Source organism: Apis dorsata, unplaced genomic scaffold (genome assembly GCF_000469605.1).
Source record: "Apis dorsata unplaced genomic scaffold, Apis dorsata 1.3 scaffold_416, whole genome shotgun sequence".
Classification (NCBI taxonomy): Eukaryota; Metazoa; Arthropoda; class Insecta; order Hymenoptera; family Apidae; genus Apis; species Apis dorsata.
The window spans coordinates 316660-321725 of NW_006263671.1; the positions used below are offsets into that span (position 1 = coordinate 316660).

The window sequence follows — 5066 nt, forward strand, 5'->3', positions numbered from 1 at the left end:
CAATATAAATCCTATAAATAAAAATATTTCCAATCAATAAATTTCATTTTTTCCTATTTAAATAAATTTCACTCGTCAATTTCCAATAATTAATGAAAGAATTTAACGCGTGGAAATCATATATAAATAATCCCACATAAGTAATTCTCTTGAAACAATTCATCCCTTTTTCCTCTTTGCGATAAAAAAAACATTCCATTCCACGATAAGAATCGGCCATTAAACGCGCAGCCATTAAGAGCTAAACTCACAAACAAAAAAATATAAGCAAATAACGAAGATAAAGAAATAATATCAAAAACCAAAACTAGAAAAAAAAAAAAGAAAGAAAAACGAACATTCACGCACCAACCAATCCAAAATGAAACGCGTACCTGTCTACAAAAAACCGCAAAGAAAAGCAAAGAAGGAAAGTAGTTGAAACACGATCGAAGCGAAACAATGGTCGTAAATAAGAAGACAACAGGAATGGTGGATGCACGTGCAGAGTCCAGTGGCGTGGAAACGTGGGGTGGAAGACGAAAGAGGAATGCCTCGATGTTTTCCTGGTTTAAAACGCGTGTCGAGTATCGGTGAAACGGATGAGAAGAAGAAATTCTCTGGAAGAGAGGAGAGAGAGAGAAAGAAAGAAAAATAGGAGGTGGGAGAAAAAGGAAGAGCGAGAGAAGTTAAAGGAGCGGAAAGGATCGGTTGAGGAGAGGAGAAGGGGAGTTTCGATGTCTTTAAATCGTTCCCGCGAATTCGAGCATTCGTCTATCCACTTGGAGAATGAATGGGCTTGGCTAACCGCGACCATGCTTGTAAATAAGGAAGAAACTCGTGATAGCTGGCTTCTTGGAAAATTTGGGCATTTGTCTATTTACCGCAACTTTCTGAAAATTTAAAAATTTTAGATGGTGCATTTAGATCGTAGGTTTGGAGTAAATTTCTTTTTTCTTCTTTTTTAATCAGTTCGTTTTTCTTCGAAGATTTTTTTTTTCGTATTATACTTCGTTTTAGAATACCTTATTCACTTTATTGCTAAAGAGTTTAATTGATTTCTGAATACTCCATACAATTTCAAATAATAAAGCATAAAATAAACGACTTACTAATATTCATATATTCGTACAATATTTCGAGGAATATTCAAATAATATTTCAAAGCCGTTCTAAAATTTAATCATTCCTTTCAATAATCAAAAGATAGTCACTTTTTCCATTCAATATCCGATCAATACTTCAAACAAGTTTCATTAAAAAATATCCTCGCCAAAGGCGAAAGAAGAAGAGATTGCATTCTTTCTCCATTCAATTCAAGCTAAACGAAATAGTTTTTTTTCACGATCCAAGTGCAACGAAATTCTGGACATTGATCGAGGATATATCGGATAAATAAACGAAGAAATGGAGCGAGAAGAGAGTTCATGCGGATGATCTCGATTCAAAGGACTGTCTGGAATTCCAGGGAATGCAAAGCGCACATCTTCAATGGTTGCTACACTCCTGGATAACGAACAGCTGCGAGACACTCTTCCGAAAGCGGTCTGGAATCCCTTTGAGTCGCGATAAGTCGCGGATTCTCCTTCGTCGATTCAATATCACTGACCATCCTCTTCCAGAAATATGTAAGATTCTCTAAAGAGAAGACAGAATCTGGTTAGAAAAATTAGAAGTCTCGTTTGGCGATTGTTACATTGTGTTAAACGTTAATGCAAGAATGTATAAAGAAGAGCTAACTTAACCTAACTTTTATTACGCATTACTCACATATACGTGATGTATCAATAATTTTCTACAATCTTTATTGTATTTTCTTTTATTTTTGTTAGAAGTTTCATTTGGGATCTAGAATATTATTTTCATTAAAAACAATCTATCTTTCCCTCTTTTAATCTTTATCCACGTATAACTACGAATAATTCTTATTATTTATTTTTACTTACACTCTATTTTATTATTTATTTTTACTTACACTTCACTTTCAATTTATACGTCTTTTAATGGAAAAACAAGATGGAAGATCATTTTTCTATTTAACTTAATAAAATTCTTTCCTCTGCCCCACTTCCACTTCTACCATTATTTACATAACGCATGTATCGTGGCAAGAGGATCCATCTCGAAATTCCGCAATGTTGCCACAAGCGATAGTCAATCAATAACACAAGCTTAATTAAATTCCTACAATAAATAACCTGTAACATAGTTCACATGATAGAAACCTCGAAGAATTTCCCCTAGAAAATCGATCGCAAAATAATCGAAGCTAATATCGATAAATTCCTCGTTGCATAATCTTCGATTGGCCAATTTGTATCTCGTAAATTTCGCAAAAATTTCCACCAATATCTTTCTGCCAATTGTAGAACGAACGATACGATTCGTTCCAGCGCAATTAACGTGCCTCTAATTGCGCATCAAGGGAATGGGAGAAAGGGGAATTGTCAGGAGACTTACGTTGCCGAATTTAACGAGTTTCTAACCAATCCTCTCACGCGTGACAATTTTCGACAATGCATCTGACTTACAAGTTTCGTTTATCGCTAATCAATGGTCGATGAAACATTTGGATGATCGATTTCTGAAAAAAATTGAACATTGAGAAAGATTATAATTCTATAAAAGTGATGGGTGTAACAGAATTTGAAATTAAATTTAGAAAGGAAATTATAGTAATCAAAAATAGTATATCCTTCATTAATAATCTTCGAAAATCTCCTCTATTCGATCGTTAATCGAGAGTTCAATTTTGGAAACGATTGTACAAAGCCCTGTTATAACACTTTTCGGTTTAATTAACGATCCATTCTTGAAAATCATCAAATCGTGCAATATCGTGGGTATTTAGTTAATCACCAGGTTATTTATGGAAATAAATCTTTGATCGATGAAATACGATGAAAATTTATCGATGGATGCCAAATATGCAAAATGCCGGCGGCCAGATTTGATTAAATAGAACTCGCGTCGTTGGTTGTCTTCCGTTCGTGATTTCTTTCCGATTTTCGTGCATGGAAGAAACGAAGGTTGAATGTTTTTTCGTGGAAAAGAAAAAATCTAATTTATTGACGGAGCGTCGTCGATAGATGCCAAATATGCAAAATGGCGGCAGTCAGATTTGAACAAACAGCATTCGCGTCACTGGTTGTCTTCCATTCCTGATTTCTTTCTGATTTTCGTGCTCACAAGAAACAAAGATTGAAAGTTGGATATTTTTTCGTAATATTGATGTTGTTGGAAATCTCTGGAGATGAATGGAAACGGATGTTTGTGATAGAGTATTGATACGATTCTGAAAATGTAAATATTGAATAGGAGGTTAGGTTTGAATTTATGAGACGATTAATTGAGAAGAGGAAAATTTATACGGAAAATTGTTAATTAAGTATTTCTAAAACATTTTTTAAAAGAGATGGAATCTAAAAGATATTAAAACGAACACAAAAATATATTGGTATGCAAAAATATTGATTGAAGCTTATTTATTAAATTAAAAATAATTAAAAGCTGTATTAGATGAAGTAAAACAGATAATTCCATCTTTTTTCATTTAATGCAAATTCCAATCGACCTCAACTTAATAAATAAACTTCGATCGACATTTTTGTACAATGTATAAAATTTTGTATTTATATCGAATTGTAGAATTGTTTCTCCAAAAATATATTAATAAAAATATTAATAAAAAATATTAATAAAAAAATATTAATAAAAAATATTCAATATATTAATATTCAGTGTTAAAAAAATTAAACAAAACATTCAAAGTGATTAAGTTATTTTATTTTGTTTATTTTGTATGCTTTTTATAAGTTTAATAGATTATAACAAAATACGAGGGAATAATGTGAAATAAATTTTGAGATTTGTTCGTTCTACCGTGAAATTCGTGGATTTATAGTAGAATGAGATTCGTGTAAAAGAAATGTCGATACAATGAAGCAATATCGTTGTTCAAATAGGTAGATTTCCCGACTGTCAATCAAAAGACCCACGTTCCAATTCCCGATGAATCCACTTCCACCAAGTTTCCATTTACTACCAACTTTTTCTACTATTACTTTAATCATTGTTATCGATCCATCATGAATCCAAGAATCGTTAAAAATAACAACTGTGACTTCGCGTTCTACAGGTTGTAACGTATATATATATACATCGTATCTATCTTTACTATTATTTAAGATATTGAAAGAAAAGTTTTCAAAGAAAAAAATTTCCGAAATGCTTCTTTCTTAAAACTCGAAAGAATTCAAAAACTATGCGTCATACGGATTCAAAGTTACTCAGAGAAAAAAGGAATTTTTAAAACATTTCTTTTTTTCAGATCTCTCTCAATTCTCCTCAAACTCGAAAGAATTCTAAAAATCAAAAACTAATCTGTAAAAACATTTAATATTAACATTTCCTTAAAGGAAAATTTTTCGAATAAAAAATTTCTCAAACGAATCTAAAAATCACATACAACTAAAAGATAATTCATAGAAAAAATTTAATATTTCAAATGAAAACTTTTGGAAGAAAAAAATTTCCATTTCTCCACTTCTTAAAACTCAAAAGCTAATTCATCAAAATAAAAATTTCTAGAATTTGATTTTTCCTTTTCAGATTTCTTTTAACCTCCCATAAACTTGAAAAAACTTCAAAAATCATGAACCAAAAACTAATCCATAAAAAAATTCAACATTTCAATCCTTAAACGAAAATTTAAAAAAAAAAAAATTTCTCACAAACATTTCTCCTTTTCAAATTCTCTTTCTCTCTCTCTTTTTCTTTCTCAACCTTCTCTAAACTCAAAAGAAACCTTCCAAAAAGCAAAAGAATCGAAAGCTAATCCACAAAAAGATCCAAACTCGCACGCGTCTAACCTATAGTCAAAATTGGCGGGCAGGAAAAAATGATCAAGTCAACGTGTAACTGAGCAGTGGCCCAACTGACGAAGAGGGAAAGAGAGAGAGATATCGAATTTGGATCGCGTATAATTTAATTCGTCGCGTGTTCCAAGCTTTCTACCCCTCCGAAAGGGGGGTTGGTGCGTACACCAACCCCGTGGAACGACACTGGCAGTTGCCAGAAACGAGGAT

At 32.2% G+C, this 5066-nt stretch overlaps 2 long non-coding RNA genes across 4 annotated transcripts in view; one reads left to right on the forward strand and one right to left on the reverse strand.

The window, feature by feature from the left end:
* Positions 1-5066, forward strand: part of LOC102672857 — a 101559-nt gene that overhangs the window by 46824 nt on the left and 49669 nt on the right. The window lies entirely within an intron of this gene.
* On the reverse strand, positions 1121-2658 carry LOC102672408. The gene is made up of 3 exons (XR_422305.2): positions 1955-2658; positions 1750-1827; positions 1121-1615 (listed from the first exon to the last, which is right to left on the reverse strand). It is a non-coding gene; the product is annotated as an uncharacterized LOC102672408 (long non-coding RNA).